At 36.8% G+C, this 19,529-nt stretch overlaps 1 protein-coding gene across 1 annotated transcript in view; it reads left to right on the top strand.

Moving 5' to 3' along the window:
* The window catches only part of DIAPH3 (diaphanous related formin 3), a 538,397-nt gene that overhangs the window by 218,608 nt on the left and 300,260 nt on the right, over positions 1 to 19,529 (top strand). The window lies entirely within an intron of this gene.

Below are 19,529 nucleotides of genomic sequence, written 5' to 3'. Positions count from 1 at the left end.
GTTTGTTTGTTTTGTAATTGAAAGGGCTAGTGTGTTATTTGTAATGAGATATTTTATCCGACTTAGAATAATTTTTTATGGTGGTTCCAACATCTGGCCATCCATTTTTTAAATCCATGTTAACAGACCATAATGCATTTGTTAATAAAAGCATATATCAAAAAAGGAAAAAAAAATAGAAAACTTATTCCCTAATTAGACAATAATAAAACAACAGTATTAATAATGTGTCTTTCTTTTTAGCAGTTATGTTTACTTCATTTATATCGTTTTATTTGCTCCCCAAAACAATTCTGCAAAGGGCCCCAGGCAAATGTTGTATACATTTTATCGGTAAGAAAAAGTTGTGCTCTTCAAGTGAAGTTTGGCTAAAAGGAGCCGCCACTGTGAATGGAATACAGATCTGAGTGTAAAGCCATCGCTCCTTCTGCTATGCCATGCTGCTTCTCTGATTAAAAGAAATCCTATTATGTTTTATTTAAAGTGCTCTTCTTTGATTTAAAATAATTTTCCTCTCATCTCCTGCCACCTTACCACTGCCCCACAGCAGTTCATCCTCATCCCACAATTTATATTAAAGGCTTTAAAAACCTGCCGTTTTTTATTAAGACCATCTTTCATCATTTGGTACCTCTCTTCACTTCTGTAAGTATTTGAACTGTAAATACTAACATCACGCTGTGGAGTCTGCAGGAGAAGTGAGGCACTGTGGAATCCACCTAGAAGTGTGCGACCCCAGCCCTTACAGCTGTAGGTCTTTCCTCTCTAAAATGGGGGAGATAAGGTCCAGCTCATAAATCTATTGTGAGGATTATATGATGAATATTTTAAAACATATTTTGCAATGCCCAGTTCATTGTAGCAGTTCATTGTAGCGGCAGTTGTGGCTCGCGGGCTCTAGAGTGCAGGCTCAGTAGTTGTGGCACACGGGCTTAGTTGCTCCGTGGCATGTGGGATCTTCCCGGACCAGGCCTCAAACCCTTGTCCCCTTCATTGGCAGGCAGATTCTTAACCACTGTGCCACCAGGGAAGTCCCTGGCCTTATTTCCAAATGAAGCTTTCTAAACCATGAAACTGCTCTGTTAACGGACCTATGTTAATAGCCACTTAGGAAGACTTTTAGAATACTGGTCTATACCTCTTGTTTCTTTCATTTTTGTGTACATCTTAACTGTCAAATGCTTTATTATGTTTCTGTAGAGAAAGACCTGTTGAATCAGGAACAAATGTAAAGACCTGATTGGGATTTTATTTCCCTCTTTTTAAAAAAGTTTTCTGTGATTTTTTTTCTTTCAGTTTATGTCATTAATGGAGCTGGTGCCCATTAATGGAGCTGGTGTGTAATTTCATGAACTTTAAAAATTGAAAAATTTAACTTTGTTTTTCTTGGTGTGATTCTGTTTTAGAGCATTGAGCTGATGATTCGAGAGTGATCTTGGAAAGCTCATTCAGTTCTTTATAAAACCTTACAGGATCGTGTTAATAATTCTTTTTTTTGTGTGTGTGGTACGTGGGCCTCTCACTGTTGTGGCCTCTCCCGTTGCAGAGCACAGGCTCCGGACGCGCAGGCTCAGCGGCCATGGCTCACGGGCCCAGCCGCTCCGCGGCATGTGGGATCTTCCCGGACCGGGGCATGAACCCGTGTCCCCTGCATCGGCAGGCAGACTCTCAACCACTGCGCCACCAGGGAAGCCCAATAATTCATTAATTTTGACACTTATTTACAGTTTCAACCTAACGAGGATGGTACGGACGGCTTAATGTCATTGTGGAACTGGGGCGCATTAAGGCGTGGGGAACCTTTAGTTAATAGGCAAGTAAGAGTACCAAGTAGAGCTGATGGTCTAAATTCCCCACAGGGTTTGCAGGAAAGATGATAACTGTTCATTTTCTTCATTTCATAGAGTGCTAGCATGATGTTCACAGGAGTGATAATTTCTCAAGAATAGGTTACTCCTCCAGCTCTGTGATGTAAGCTAAAGAAATTATTTAGGTCAACTGTATACAATTGTATTTTATACATATGGTTTAGCCTAACTTTTGTTTCCTGAACTGGTGACAAATTAAGGAAATACATGAACAGATGTCTGGAACTTAATTGAAAATAGGTGTTGGTATTTCTTCTTCTCTGACAGCCTGTCTAGTAATAGATAGGGGAGGCAAAACTCTTGAAGCGAAAAGTGTGTATCTCAGAATGACTCACAGCCCCCAAATCTAAGATTGGATGATGAATTTAGAAACTTACATGCTGCATTAGTGTATGTAAATCGATCTTTTTTGGTGACTCTGTGAGAAAGTTTGCCTGCGGGAAACAGTACCCAGTTAAAAGTGATTTAAAAGGGAAGTCTGGTTGTTGGTAGTCCCAGAGTTAGTAAATTCAGTATCCCAGGGATGTCAGGACTCTAGATTAGCTTCTCATCCGTTTTCCTCTCTTTCCCTCCAGTTTCAGCATAGTTTAGCTGGCAAAGGTGGGAGGAATTATTATGCTCACAGGTGGGGCTTTGTCTTAGATTTTTTATAGCTGCTCTAACAAATTACTCCAAATTTAGCAGCTTAAATAATGCACATTTACCATCTTACAGTTCTGTAGGGTAGTCTCACTGGGCTAAAATCAAGGGCTATGTTCTGGAGGCTCTCAGGGAGAATCTGTTCCTTGCCTTTTCCAGCTTCCAGATGCTGCCCACATTCCTCAGTCTGTGGCCTCCTTCTAGATTCTTTAAAACCAGCAGCAGTGAGCTGAGTCTTCCTCACCTGATTTCCTTGAGTACATGTTTCTCAGACTCTGACCTGCGTCAGGAGAGGCTCTTTAAAGACTCATGTGATTAAGTTGGGCCCATCTGGATCGTCCAGGAGACTCCTAATCTGAGGGTCTTTAACCTTAACCACACTAGCAAAATTCCCTTTTCCATGTAAGGTAAGATATTCACACACTCCAAGGATTAGGACGTGGACACCTCTGACAGAGGACGGGGGTTGGGATAACTGGATGCCATAAAATTGCAGCATTTCACAAGGTACTTGGCCCTGTTGATTCCTCTCATTAAAATTATGTCAGTCTCCTTTAGCCGTGCATTCCCTTTATAGGAATGTCATTTTTGGGTCCTGGGACATTTTGGCTTAACTGTTTAAATCATTTGTTCTGTTCACTAAATGTTTATTGAGCTTTGGATCTTTACTAATCACACCAACATATGTTTTTGTTACCACAGCCAAGTGCCTTTCCGGAGTTTTAGGAAAAATCCTCATATCATGTCCAAGTGCCAGGAATGATTTTTCCTCTTCTTTATTTAAATATACTATATTTAATTAATGTGAACAGGTATCACAGCCTACTGTATATTTTCCAGTTTGTAATGTATACTATTAATTTCATTTTTTCTAAGATGTTAGTAAATTCTGTATATATGTTTTTACTTATTTTTTTTTTCCAAGCCAGAAATACCCTTCAAAAAGCTAGGGTAAAGAACCACTGGTATTTAAAAACAAATTGGTTCTTGACTTTCACTTGTTACTATGTAAGGAAGAAAGACAGACTGGTTCTAATTTAGAAAAAGAAATGTGTTATATTTTATACATTATAAACTTTTGGGAGATGACTTTCTATATTGCCTTGTTGAAAAACTTAATTCCCTCACCTTAAAGTTTAATTATATTTTAAATTACAGATTGTTACTCTTGTTTTATGATGTTTCACAACATATTTTAATCTGAATCATATTATTATATTTATGTAATATTTATATATTTATAAATATTTATATAATATTTATATAATAGGGACTTCTGGAAGAGGGACCTTTTCCTAGTCCAAATATTACTCAGACCTACTATGAACATACAGTTTCATTACAGGCTGGGAAATGTTATTATAATTGCATATTTCACTGGATAATTTAAATACAATATATAAAAAGTTTATTTTAATTGGAAAAAATTTCACCACTGAGGGATATCACATTTCTCAAAAGATCTAATACAACCACATTTCACACAAAGTAAGCAATTTCTTTTAATTTAATTGTTGGCTCAGTTACTTGCCAGTCTACTCTTCTGTCATCATATTGCCTGAGATTTGTTCCTCCTGAAGCAGGGCTCTTCTCCCTTCTTTAATCTTCTTTTCTTTTTCAATTAGAGAACCAATTATTTTTGAGGGTTTCACAGGTCACAGTGGGATAGTTTGGCATTCTTGGTCCCGTTAGTGTAAGAGTCAACCCAGAAGCGTTGAAATAGCCAGTGGGATAATTGTGTTTGTTTTTAAATGATGGACATTAGTTTTTAGAGCTTTTAAGTTTTTGTTTAAAAATTATCCTTTTTCTGAATAATATTTTTTAATTTTCCCAAGTTTTATTTAACTTCATTTAAAATCTTATCTATCTGTAAAAGTGGATATGAGTTTTTAAAATTAACCAGTCATTTGTATTTCCATTAAAGTTAAGCAGATTTATCTGCTTTCAATACCAATAGCAAGGAAAACAGCAGTTTGTGTCAACTTCAGTGTGGTAACAGTACTTTTGTAATAGAATTTACTCTATATGTGTGTATACGTATATATATGTATATATACACATATATGTATATATCTGAAAGAATACTGTTCTGTAGACTAGGCAATCCAAAAATGACCAATCAGTGGATTACTGTTTTTTTTTTTTTTTAGCTATCATTTTTCCTCAGCAGGATTGTTGAGTGCAGAGAATGAAACTGACATGATGGTCCCATGCCCACTTTTGTATCTCTGAGGTGTGCTTTGTCAAAAGAGCCATTTTCGTCAGTGTGTTCTTGATGAATAAGCATAACCTACAATCTCAGTAAATCAAAATTTCTCATTATTCTTGATTATTCTAGAGTTATAAGAAGGCCAGAACAGTTGGTGGAAGCAAAAAAGAATGAGAGAAAGGAACTGACTTACAAAGTAAAGGGGAAGTGGGTGCTTGCTCAGCTCCTAACTTGGCCCGGTCTTCACATTATAAGAGTTAAGTGTGAGAAGCTGTTGCCTGGAGAAGTTAAAAATCTAATCCTCAAGGTCGCATCATTAGAAAGAAGTTGAAAGTCAAGGGTTTACTTCTTAACTTCATGCCTCGTGTTCGTTCCTCTCTCTCCTGTTGGGACACTAAAGAAAAGGAGGGAGGGAAAGGCATGGGAGCATGTTGGGGGAGCCTGGGTGGAAGTCGATACGCATTGGTGTGGAAATGACCTTGAGACCAGCTACCCTAACAGTGCAGCATAATGACGTATCTTCTGTTTTGGTCCTTTAAACTTTAGAAGCCATGATAGCCATTTCACTCATTATGTACTTTTTTTTCGTATTCTTTTCTCATAGTCTTTCTGTTTTTAAGACAGTAATGTAAACTGTCTTCAGATTTGTCGTCCCTATCTCCCATATGTGCATTCATTCTAAGGGATTAAAAGAAAAAAGGCCTTCCCCGCCTGGCATTTGTAGCCTTCTGCATTCAGGTCCAAATTGTATTTTTAGCTGTATACTTCTTGCTATTTTTCTATTCTACACACCATTCTCCAGTAAATTTGGTCTACTTTTTCCACTAAATTTGGCCATGCATTGCATTGCCTCTCTCTGTGTCATCACTTACTCTGAATGCTTTAATTTGCAGTCCCTACCCATTCTTTATCTCCTAGGAAAATTCCCCATGGGAGCTGCTGCTGCCTTGTTGCCGATGTGTCCTTCACCAGGTTAGCACTGGAGAGCCTGCTTGGCCTCCACCTCTGTGCAGCTGTCCCGTCTGCCGTTACATGGGCCAGCCCTTTCTGCTGGGAGGGGGCTGAAGCTTTGGAAACCACTCTTGCTCCTGCTCCTCTGCTTTCTCACTTCCTCTGCTACAAACTTCGTCTCAGTTCTTTCACTGCAGTCACACTGGAGAGCCTCTGTGATTCACCTCAGACATACCAGGTAGACTCCTGCCTTGGGCTCTTTCCTGCCTGGAACACTGTTATTCCAGGTATCTGCTCGAGTCAGCCCCTTACCACCTCCAAGTCTTGATTTAAATGTCACCTTCTCAATGAGGCCCCTGTGCTTACCCCCAGTTTAGTACTGCCACACTGCCTGTGCTCTCCCACAACCTCTCCAACCCAGTTCTCCCTACCTTGTTTTTCTTTTTTTAAAATATCATTTTTCACCTTCTAACATATTGTTTATTACTTATTTAGTAGGTATACATTTGTCTTTTTCTCTCTCCGCGCCAATTGGAATTTAAACTCCTTTAGGAGAGGGATCTTTGTTGCGTTTACTGATGTATCCTAAGTACCTAGGGGACTGCCTGGCACCTAGTGAGCACCAAATTAATGTTGGCTGAAATGTTTTATTCTTCCTTTAAAGCAGAAATATAATAATTTCAACCTCCTCAAGCAAACTGTCTTTTTTCATTTTAAGCAAATAGGAATTTTGGAAGGAGAGTAGAATTATTTAAATGATATAGATTCCAATTAACTCTACCACTGATGACTTTAGCTCTGAGTGAATAACAGGCTAAATTAGGTAAAAAATTCAGAGAATAATGAAGGTGGTTGAGAGTGGGGTAAGTTCAGAATCTAGATGCTAAAATGCTTCACCTTTTTTTCCTGTTTTAGCAACAAGAATCTGTATAAGAAGGAGGAAAAAGTTTAAGTAAATTCTGTTATTGTTGGATGGACCTTGATTTGATGTCTACAAACCCCAGGAATAACTGTTAGCAAACAGATAACACATTTTATTGTTCTTAGTTTTTTTTTTTTTGCTTAAAATTGCTCCTTTGTTGGGTATTGATTTTTTTATAGTTGTTGTTAACTGAGGTACAATTCACACCACATAAAATTACCCAGTATACAATTCAGTGGCATTTAGTACATGTGCCACCACTCCCTCTATCTAGTTACAGATCATTTGCATCAGTCCAAAGAAAAACCCTGTACCATTAACCAGTTTCTCCCCATTGTCTCTTCCCTCCAGCCCTGGCAACCACCAGTCTGTTTTCTGTCTCTGAATTGATCTAAGCTGGGTGTTTGATTTAGATGGGATCATACCATACGTGGCCTTTTGTATCTGGCTTCTTTCAGCCTATCAGTTTTGAGAATTGTCCACATTGTAACATATATCACTACTACGTTCCTTTTAATGGCTGAATAATATTCCCTTGTAGGTATTATACCATGATTTGTTTATCCATTCTTTCTTTGATGGATTTGTGCTGTTTCCTCCTTTTGGATATTGTGAATAGTGCTGCTCTGAACATTTTTGTACGTGTATTTGTTTGAGTACCTGATTTCAACCCTTTTGGGTTGATTTTTTTGAGTGGAATTGCTGTATGCTATGGTAATTCTATGTTTAGTTTTTTGAGGAACTGCCAGGTGTTTTCCAAAGCAGCTGAATTACTTTATATTCCCACCAGCAACATACAAGGGTTCCAGTTTCTCCACATCCTTGCTAATATTTATTTTTCTTTTTTCTTTTTTTGATAAGTATTGATTTTGAGCTTTAAAAAAATGCAAAGTTTACTGAAAACCATCCTTTTATAAAGATTTGGGCACAATAAAAAAAATCAAGTATGTTAACTCCTTTTCTTGTAGACGCTAGTATAAAAGCTTTAACCAAGTAGAGAAACCTCAAGGTACGAATAATATTTAAATATAACAAATTTATTGAGTGAAATGTGGTATAGGATTCAAAGGTATTATAACTGGGAAGCTTGCAATTTTACATGAAAGATAAATGTTTTATGGGTTATTCTGTATTATAACTATAAAGTATTATATGTGTGTTAGTAATCAAGCAACAAAAAATATTACTTACGTTTTTATTAAAATTATGTATGTAAATTCACTTTCCTATTTAAACTGTTATAAAACTTTTATGTTAGAGAAAATTTAGAAGTGGCTGAAAGAAAAAATACTACCCTAAACTCTACTACCTTACTTGAATTAATTATAGGATCTGACTGTATTTCCTTTTATCCTTTCAAGATTTGTATATGCAGTATAATTTTTTGTTACTTTCATACATACTTCCTATGCTAAGTAGCTTTTATCATATCTTGACTGACCATATTACATCAAGTCATTATATCACAACTATTAGACATATTTAAAAATCTGTTGATTTACACTGGGTTAATTAGAAAAGACCTTATGAAGGAGGTAGCTTCACCTTACTGACCCCATACATAATTCATTTCTTGGCTTATGTGTCATTTTCTTAGAGACCTGCCTTCTCTAACTTCCCAGATTAGGGTAGATCCCTTTGTAATTCAGTCCCGCATTGCCCTTTGTTTTTCATTCATTACACTGGTTTGTGATTCAAGTAAAATTCATATCTGTTTGTTTATTTAATGTTCCTTTTCATATTAGATTGTAATCTTTCCATTCACAGATACATGTCTTCTCCCTACTGCATTCCCTTTGCTCAGGCCAGTGTCTGATGTTAATTGTGCTTTATAAGCCAGTCGGATGGATGAGTGAATGAACACACAAGGAGAGGGAGCTGAAACTGTGAACATGTTTGCTGGGCACGTTTGGCAAATATGTAGGCTTGGAAGTTAAGAGTACTGATGGAGTGTACTTCAGTCTCTGTGGGGATGGGGAGATGGATGGGGCAATGATGAACCTGGAAGATGAACCTGGAAAGAGGTTCATGTCACTCATTTATATATATTAAATTAATAATTAAAAATATTAAATATATAAAATTCTATCACAAAGGTTGGACTGTTTTGAATAAACGTATAACATGATATAATCTATGCTTCGGCATGAAAATTCAGTATTGAGCTGCTCTGTGACATAGTAGAAAGTCCAGGGGCTGGAATAGAGTTAAGAGACTAATTTTATTACCAGGGGATTGGTGATGAAGTCCTGAATCTAGGATGCTTCCATGGGAATGCATACATATGAGAGAGATTTGTGGATGTATAATCAACCAAATTTAGATAATCATTAGCTGATGGACTTTGGAAAGAATTGTAGAACCATGGGGTAATTTAGGTTTATAGCATGAATTAGGCTGGTGTCTATAGATTCTAGGCTGAAGACAAATGGGTTTTTATCCAGTTGACTTGAGATGCTGTTATGGATCTCCAGAATAGGGTGGCAAAGCTTTTCTATAAAAGGCGAAATAGTAACTGTTTTAGTCTGTGGGCTTATAGCTTCTGTCATACTTATGCCCCTGTGCTGTTGTAGTACAAAAGTAGCCACAGACTCTATTTTAACTATTGGTCATGGCTGTGTTCCAGTTAATACTTTGTTTACAAAACAAGTGGCAGATGGGCCTTAGCCCATGGGCCTATAGTTTGCTGACCCCTGGGTTATGTTACTGAGGTCTTATTTTAGATTATATTGAATATTATTAAAGCATAGTGATCCCAATGTAGGTTATGTGATTTCCTTCAACAATGATCACTAATTGGGAATAGGACTGCAGAAACGGACATTGTATTTACATAGGTTTGGTGATCCACCTCCCAGACATTTGTGGTTAAATGTCAAATAAGCAAGACAGAAAAGACATAGTAGGAGCTACCTTAAGAAGTATGATCTGGAAATCTAAGGTGAGTGGTGAAAGAAATAAAGGCTGGTGGAGTGTCAGAGGGAAACTAGGTAGAATTACAGGGTTAGAGATTTTATGAATGCTAAGAGCAGGTTTCTTGGACATGAGAAGAGTAGAAAACTGTGGAATATTAAGTGCTGTGTCTTGGAATGCAGTTAAGTCCCCTACATACAAACCTTAACGTTGTGAACTTTCAAAGATGTGAACGTGCATCTTATTCCAGCAAGGAACCAGAACCTGTGCCATCAATGTCAGGCGTGAGTGAAATTGCAGCTTGCCCTCCGTCTCCTATTGCTGACGATCCTTCAGCTCTACCACCTCCCACCTCCTCCCCCTCCTCTGGTCAGTAACTCTTCTTGCCTGTTCGCTCACTGCCAGCTCCTGTATGCCAACTGTTTTACTGTACCACTGTACTTTTCAAGGTACTGTACTGTAAGATTAAAAATGTTCCATTTTTTGTGTTTGTTTTTTATATATTATTTGTGTGAAAAGTATTATAAACCTATTACAGTACAGTACTGTGTAGCCACTTGTGTTAGTTGGGTACCTAGGCCAGCTTTGTTGGACTTACGAACAAATTGGACTTATGAATGAGCTCTCGGAACGGAGCTCGTTCATATGTAGGGGACTTACTATAAAAACCTTACAGAGATAGGTCTAATTCTAACAATTGTGCAGCCAGAATGTTAGAATGAAATAATGGAAATAGAAACTAGATTCTAATGCAGAAATTAACAGTGAAAACCTTCAGCTTTGGAATCAGACTGCCTGATTGGAATCCTATCTCTCTGTTTTTTTTCTGTTTGTTTGGGTTTTCTTTGACTTTGGATAAATTTTCACTCTTTTTCAGATTAACTTCAATTTTCTTATTTGAAAAAGAAGGTTAATAGCTTCTTAAAGTATTATTAAGAGACTATGTCTATTGAATACCTAGCATGATACCTGATTCACATTACTTCATAAATGGCAACTAATTTATCATTATCATATTAATTTCATTTTATTTGTATTGCATCATGGCAAAGAAGTAGAGTAGCTGTTGAAGCTTTTATTAGTGGGACATTGGACTGGATATTCTTTAAGTTCCCGTCTATATCTAGGATTTCTTTTTTATTGATATCATTCCAGGTTTCTTCAGTGGTATTAATTTCTCTGAATTCACTTTTTTTTTTTTTTTTTTGCGGTACACGGGCCTCTCACTGCTATGGCCTCTCCCGTTGCAGAGCACAGGCTCTGGACGCGCAGGCTCAGCGGCCATGGCTCACGGGCCCAGCCGCTCCGCGGCATGTGGGATCTTCCCGGACCGGGACTCGAACCCGTGTCCCCTGCATCGGCAGGTGGACTCTCAACCACTGCGCCACCATTGAAACCCTGAATTCACATTTTTAAAGCATAGTATTTATTCCCACTGTTTTTAATAAACAATAATCTTATGAGATTTATTACAAAACAGTGTTATTAGAAAGATGTGAAACTCTCCCTTCCCTCTTGGTAGTCTTTAAATTAGATCATAGGTTTAGATTATGTCGGATGGTACTGCATCAAAATTATTGCTTCTATTAATGCAATGGTGCAGTAACTGGGGTCGATGGTTGCCACTGGTTTATTTCAAAACAGTGAAGTGTTAAAAGAACCAGACAGTGGGCCATGCAGAGTTAAAGTTAGGATCGCTGTTTTTGCTAATGACATTTTCTTAACTTTTTTTGAAAACTATTGAACATGAGCATATGAGTTTTTATACTAATTGTAATGCATTACTGTACCCCATTATCTATGAGAGTGTTCACCTCTGCACTCTGCCTGTCCAGCTGTTGTCTTGAACAATTATCAGCGAATTATTATTCTGGTATGAGCTGTGTCATGCTTGAAAGTGGTATGAAAAAAATGTTAATGAGTGTGCATGAATGTTGGTTGATGAAGGTTAAGTGGTTGCAGATATGCTCTCTTCATTCTTTCCTGTGAATGTTCAGACTGAGGCAATGGGTTCTGATGAGGGATTACAAACAAATGGTGCTGATTGACAGTTTTTGATTGAACATTATAATGGTATCTAAAGGCAGATTGTGTGTTTCAGCTGAACAATAGACACAGTGTTGTTGACCCCCAGTGCAGCACCACACTTCAGCCATCAGTTTTATTTTACAATTTCCATTTTTTTCTGTTGTACTAGATTTTCACATTCTCTCATTTTATATTACACATTATTTTAAAGATGTGCCTGGCAGTGGTGGTGTTAACAAATTTTTTAACATGTCTATTATGTACTTATGTTTTTTTAGACTAATAACTGCAATTTTAAGTATGATCAAATTATTGTATCCAGTAGCTGTTCTTGTTGATAAGCCTGGGCCAATATTCATCAGCAACATGTCCTTTCCTTTGTGTCTGTTTGCCTGTATTTTGTTATTTGTGTACTAATTAAAATTAGCTGTGTATATATTCTTTTGGAATCTTTTGGGTTGATTTTTGCAAACATTGCATTTCATGTGCTATATATTGAACAAGAACTGTACATTTTTGTTTGTTTGTTTTTTAAAGAAATGACAGTATAAGAACAGTATGAAATAGTGTTGATAGGGCTTTTGTTTCCTCATCATTTTCTTCATTACTGATAAACTAGAACTTGGTGTTCCAACTGGAAACTATGCTTTGTAAAGTGTAAAACGTTATACAGATATTTGTTTTTAACCTTTTTAGCCGAAAGGACCACCCATAACGATCATAGTGCTTTGCATCTTGTAACAGAAAAAGTAGGAATGTTTGTTAAATAAACATTAACTGGTAAAGTTAACAGGATCTATAGTGATCATTTTATCATTTAATAGGTGAAAAATTTGATGGCTAAATATAGTAGACTTAAAGCCTTTGCCAATAGAATCGTCATTGGATGCATTTGGGTTATTTGTTGATCATTGAGAAATATTTTCTTTCTTTTTTATATTCCCTATAATTCATTGCCTATTTAATGTAAGAGATTTTAATAATAACACAGAAGGTTATTCTTAATTTTTTTATATAAGCATATTTTTAATGTGTAAAGCTTGCTTTTAAAAATTTAATTTATAGGTTTAAATAAAAATTAATTCATAATTATTATAGAAAATACTCATGCACACACCCTGAGTTCTGAAAGAAACAGGAGAGGAATACCCACTCGTACCTCTTGGCACTTGTTCCCACATCTATTCTGTGGATCAATACTCCTCTGCAGAAGAGGGGCCTTCTTATCTCTAGCCCAGCAGCTTTGTGCTTGAGGACTATTTCTCCTCACAGCTCTGTAATCCCTATTGTATTAAGTGCTTAAGTTTTCGTGCTCCTGTGGCTTTTTTTCTGTCAGTAAGTGAAATTGGATATACAAATCATACTCCCTCAGGGCTAGCTACTTCTTAATTCTATGACTAGGATTGCAGTTATCTGCCATCAGCAAGCAATGGCTCTGGTTTTGGTTATTGAATAAATCATGGCAAATCATGCAGCTCAGTCGACCAGCCAGCTGACCAAACAACCAGTCAGCCAAACAACAAATAATATTGGATGTCTCCCCTATAAAAGGTACTGTGCTATCTCCTGAGATGCAGTGCTGAGCAAGACAGATACAGATCCTGCCTTTGTGTAGTGTATTTTCAAATGGAGAAGATAGAAAATGAATAAGGTAGATAAAGAAAAATAACCATAGTTTTTGAATGTGCTCTGAAAGTAATGAGCAAGTTGTGATAGGTGCTGGATTGGAGAGGATGGTCATGGAGAGCCTCTGAGGTCATGACATTTAAATGGAGACTCAAAAAGCAGTAGGAATTTGCCAGGCAAGGGATCAAGGGACAAGATCTCCAGATGTAGGAAATTGCATGTTCAAAGTTCCTCAGGTTGGAAAGAATCTGTAACCTAGGATCCATCAAGTTCAGTATGGCCTGGGCACATTATGTGAAGCGGAAAATGGCAGGAGATGAAATCTGAAGCCTGGACTGTTTGGAAAATCTGAGTTGTTCTGAAGGATGACTATGATTTTTGAAAGCAGGGAGGAAGGAGAACGCTGTTCCTGCAGAAGGAATGGTGGGGACAGAGGAAGAATTGACACACTGTTGAAATGCCTGCTAACTTAGGCATAGGAAGGTAGATGGTGATGATGATGGCATTGCTGGCCAGGTCGGGTGGTGGTGGTGTTACAAAGCTAGGAAGTGGCCTGCTACGAGCCTAGAAAGATTGATGCTAATGGCGAGTTCTTTTTAGAGGCTTTGCCTCTCTTAAAAGAGGTGAAAAGGTCTATAGCCCCTTTATTTCTAACACACACAAAAGTTTGGTTGAAACTAGTTAGTTTGTGACTCAACTCTGCATTAATAAATAAATATATTTAAATAAATAAACTATCAAAAATCCCATTGCATACAAATCATGGTGTCCATTGCTTTAGTTCTGCTTCCCTGTAAGGATTGGTTTCTCTTTTGTCTCAGAGATTCACGAGGAGTTCATGTGTGATGATAATTCTTAAATTAAACCCTCCTGTTCTGCAGCTGCCTTAAGTGGAATAAGACTGGAAACAACCGAAGCTCTTGCCCTTTGGATTTGTTTCTTACTCAACTTTCCTTCTACATTCTATAGAAAACTTAATCAGGACTATATTTTACTATATTGTGTGTATGTACAAATTCATATATTTATGTACAGAAAGAGACTCTTTATGGGGTTGAGAGAAAATGAATGCATTCTAGTCCTGTCTATTCATCTTTTAAGGCCCACATCTGATACCCCTTACTCCATGAAGATTTCCCTGATCAATCTGGCCACATGTTATTCTTTTTGCTTCTCTGAACCTCCATGCATCTTTTTCTTGATTGGCCTCATTTCTTTTAGTCATTCAAAATTTTACTGATTTTTCAATAAACTCTTTTACTGGGCTTTTGATTGGATATGTATCAAATGATGCTGACTTCTCTAAAACTTTCCACTTGATGTAAGTAATTGTATTATTATATAATTTTATCTCTGCCCATCTTATTGCTCCAACTTTAACTAAAATTCTTTAAGGACAGGGACTGTTTTACGTTCCCAGTTCTTCTGTGGATAGCCTCAGTGCCTTCTGAGTGAGTGAGTGAAACTTAAGATTTTCTTTATAGTGGCAAAGGCATCCTTGGGGAGCTCCATACTGACAATCATAACAGGTCCAGTTGTTATCACTGCTCTAACAAGGCTCTCTGCCCTGGATGTCCTCTTCCAGGAAGTGGAGTATGGTACAGAGAGAATGGCCTAGAATCAAGCTGGATTCTAGTCTTGAATCTACTACTAGGTAGTTGTATGGCCTTAGAAAGGTTAGTTCTCCTGGTCTCAGTTACATATCAGTAAAATCAGAGTTAATTTTAGTTTAACATTTATAAGCTACCAAAATAAATTTTTAAAAATATATGTTTTATCCAGGTAGTAGAAGAACTGTGCTAATAGTGATAAATTTGATCATACTTCTTTTTTTCTTATAAGGGAATGAGATTATCACTTAGGCACAGTTAAAAGTAGACACAACAAAGCTTATACACATAGGAAAAAATATATGTATAAGGATGTTCACTGTAATGACATTTTTGATAGCAAAAGTTTAGAAACAACTTAAATACTCACCAATAAGGAAAATAGTTAAATTATGATATTGTTGAATTATGGTACCTAGGAGATATACTATGAAGCTGTTAAATAGAATGTGGTCAATCCATAAATATGAATATGGAAAAATATTAAGGGTATATTGCTTTGTGAAACAAGTAAAATATAAAATATTATATATGGTAAAAGCTAATTTGGTTAAAAAGAAAAAAAAACCTAAAATGTAGTTTGGTAGGCACGTAATATACATCTGTTTGTGTTTATACTCATACCCATTTTATGTGTAGCCTTTTAGAAGACTACCAGTAGCAGTTTTTGTTACCAGTAACTATCATTACCAGTACTAATTTTCTTTGGGGAATACTTATAGTAATGTGTAAAGGAACCTTCACTTTATGTGCTTTTATACTGTTTAAATTGTTTTATAATGAATATTAAAATTAATTTCTTTTTCCTAGAGAACAATTCCAGAATAATTTGGCAATTAGCTGGAATAGTATGTTCAGTCTTTTTTAAAAAAAAATTCTTATATATTTTATATGTGTATTGTTTAACCAGAAGGTAAAAGAGTGACTTTGCCTTAGTCAATGTAAATGAATCCCCAAACTTGTAACAAGATATGTAAGTCATTTGTTTTATTTTTAAACAGTCACAGCTTAGGAATGACCTTAGCTTTCTGAAGTGGAAGAAATTTTTGTCAAGTATATTACATACACAAGGTTCCATTAATTCAGTAAACTGCATTCAGAAGGCAATATATTTGATAGTTAATTATTCCAAATGGTGCCAGTGATCAAAAGAGACACCCATTTGTAATACAAGGAATCTGTGTAATGGTTATTCCTGAAGAATGTTTGCTCAACTGTGAGGACAGAAGTAATTGATGAAGTGAAAAGTTGCATATATCTTCCTCAGGCTTAGAAGGAGCAGCTTGTGAAAAGCTGAGAAAGCATTGTGAGTATTCAAGTAACCTAGGAGGACTAAGTATTGGGATAAGATTTTAAATTTGATAATTTGAGGTCAAGTTTTATATGTCAATAGAAAAGTATGTTTTATATGTTACTTTCCCTTGGGACATTTGTATGTACATTTTGGGAAGAAATACTTTTTTGCAGTTCCTCTCACCGACTTAGTCTTTAAAGTTTAGAATATAATATTTGCTGCTAGTATATAGATTGTTTTCCTATTAGAATTGCAGGGGAATTTACATCCAGTGTGAATTTCTCAATCATTATTTGAGAAGTCTAATGTAGTATAGCACATATTTCTGAAAATATGTCTACTGATGCTTTAGCACTTGCACGCCCCTGTTTACAGAGCAAGATACTCTTACAGGCGCCCTCACTGTCTAAATGTGTGGGTGCCATTCTTCTCCAGAGCTTGCCCTGTGTTGGTAAAAGGCCACTGAGAGACAGTCTGCTCTGAGGTTTCCAAACCCTCTTTGGTGTCTCTTTACTCCCCAGGCCTCTCCCCCAGCCCAGTTCCATCTGTGGGAGGAGGAGGGGAGCACACCCTCTACAGTTGGGTCTAAAATCTGATCCCCTACAAATTCTCCATTGGCCCAAGAAGGGTTTTTTTGTCTTTCCTGTGTCTAAGACTTTGTGCTTCCCTTACATTCTGCATCTTTCCTTTCCACTGCTCGTGGGATCCTGTCCTCAGTTTTATGTAGTTAAAGGAAAATTCTGCAAATGCATTAAAATTTTTTTCCCTCTAAGTACTCAGTTCTTGCAATTGAACCACATAGCTTTCAAGACTTTTGTCTCACTGTAGATATTAACAGTAATCTAATTTTATACTCAGTGTTGAGGGATGACCTCTCATTCTAAGTGTTATCTTTACCCCAGAGGAAATAAATGCCATTGATCCTGAAATGGCAAGGCTGTGGGAAAAATCTCAGCAAAGAAAAAAAATTAATCTTCAGTTATCATCTCCAATTATTATCTGGCTCTACTTTCTCTGCAGGGTAGAATAACTCTCCGCCTTTAATTCTATTCACTTCTCACATCATCACATTTGCAGTTTCTACTGATAGGTAGACTAGATAGGTTTCAAGTAGCCAGGATGGTAAAATTTCCAGTGGAGTAAGTACAAGAAAAGGAGTCTGGAATCCTGATGTGCATTTGTCAGACTCTTAGCCTCACTCTGCTTTAGTTTTCTTGTTGTAAATTGAGATTTTTATTAGATGATTTTTTTACTCTCCATTTTAATTGGGGAAAAAAAGGATTTGAAGCTTTCAGAAATTCAAGTAATCATTTTATATATGGAGTTGATGTTTCTAGCATGAAGTAGAATAGTCTTAAGAATAGAAATACAATATATTAAAACATATTAAAGATTAGGAATTTTGACGTACACCAGAGAGTTCCAATTAATAGGTGTTCCTAGATGTCAAAATTGTTGTTTTGTTTAATATTTCATTTCCTGTTCTGCATTGGCTTATTGGTATATGTCTTTTGTTCATTAACTTTTAATGTCTGAGATTTTCATACAGGATTTAAACTAGAGAGTTTTTAATTAGTAAGGTTAGATAGTTTACAGTAAGTGATGTTTCAGTTCCTGTAGAGATTCTTCTCCACTAAGATGTTAATGCTTCTCTGCTCAAGTGTCAGGTGGCCCAACAAAATTGTGAAGTAATTGAGTTTAAAGTAAGGTTCTCTAATAAGGTTTAAGCCACTGCATTCCCATTAATGAAAGGTTTCTTCCCTTCCCCTTTCACAGAATGGTCTGTTAAGTACTTTCTTTTTTCCTTTTAATAGCACATTTGGTTAGTCTACTAAAGGTAAGATGGTTTTCAGGAGGCAGGCTGGAAGACATTGGGAAATTATGATTTAAAAACCAGTAACTCTAAATATAGACATTTGGAAGGAGGTGGAAATTATGTTCCTCTTAAATTCTTAGGAATTTTTGTTGGGCTTGGAGATTATAAAGCATCTGGGGTTTCTGAATCCAGTCTTGGATCAGCTCTCCTTTTTCCTTTTTATATGGTAAGATATACCCATAGGGATCCACAGCACAGGAAGATAAAACCGTTTTATTACAGTGGCTTTTGTCTGAATATGCTAAATAGGACTCTCTGGCCTCAGGTAAGTGGTTTGAGGCTACGAACCCATGTAACAGCTGCCTAGATGGAGCAGCAACCAAGGAGATGAGAGGGTCAATTCCAGTGCTGGAAAATGTCAGGCTCTCTTACCTGTGCCAACTCTTTAGCACAGAAGGAATTAAAAGGCGGGAGGACTACACTCTGTGCCTAACCTCTTAAAGTGGAGGGATAAGAAGAAGTGAGAAGAGGAATTAGATCTCCTTTTGTATAAAAATCCACCCTTGTTTTCTCACTTGTCATCTCTAATTGCAGAGTAGTTGACGTAGACTACCATATTCTTAGAAATCTGAGAGCTGGGTTGTGACATTCAAGAAAATGGCAATATGATTAGGTACTTAAAACACTGAATCGCCCAATAATTAAATTCCTTGTACAATTTGAAGAGATAATCCAGGTTGAGGGGTAAGAGAGGAAGGATTCTTTTGTAGCAGTATTTTCTGTGTCATCAGAGAAGTAGTCAAACCACTGTATATGTATGTGTGGGGGTATTGTGCAGAGTAAGTACCATCTTGGCCTCACCACTTCTTGGGAAAGTGGGAAAAACCATACGCATTTTAAGTGATCCCAGCTTGGTCTGGTTCAAGAATTTTGGAATCACTTAGATTTCTGTTTCTTCTTTTAGAAAAAAAAGTTTGTACTCATTCCTACATATATTTGCAAATCAAGGAGAGGTCAAATTAATATTACTAAAAAAATGGTTTGAAATCCAGCCTTAATAGTTTTCCTATTTTTGAAAATTGTGGTTAATTTACATAACAGGATTTTACAGTTTAAATTATTTTGAAGCACAGTTCTATGGCATTAAACACATTCACACTGTTGCACAGCCATTACCACCATCCATCACTAGAACTTTTTCATCTTCTCCAGCTGACACTCTGTACCCATCAAGCAATAACTCCCCAATTTCTTGTCTGCCAAATAAAGATCATTTTTAGAACAGCTTCCTAGTCACAGTATAACATGTACCCTCTTAGTGCTCCCTTAACAACTTCCCTATAGTGGAAAGGTATATATGGAACATTTGGGTTGCATCAAAGGAAGGTGATGCACGGAAAACAGGTGTGTACATGAGCCAAAGTTCAGGTGGTTATGGGAAGGAAATTAGCACATAATAGTTGATTCTAGAAAATAACCCAGACAAATAATGGAGCTCCATTTTAGGTAGAGCACCTGGAGACCAGAGTGATCTAGAACATGGGCAGTATCCTGGAACAGAGGAATAAAGATTCAATAACTGAGAAATCAGGGAAATAACTTGAATTTTCAACTGAGCTATCAGAGACAGGAATATAAAATCAGAGGGACAGG

Source organism: Mesoplodon bidens (genome assembly GCF_964165515.1).
Source record: "Mesoplodon bidens genome assembly, chromosome: 17".
Lineage (NCBI taxonomy): Eukaryota > Metazoa > Chordata > Mammalia > Artiodactyla > Ziphiidae > Mesoplodon > Mesoplodon bidens.
This window is presented reverse-complemented; position numbering and strand designations above follow the sequence as displayed.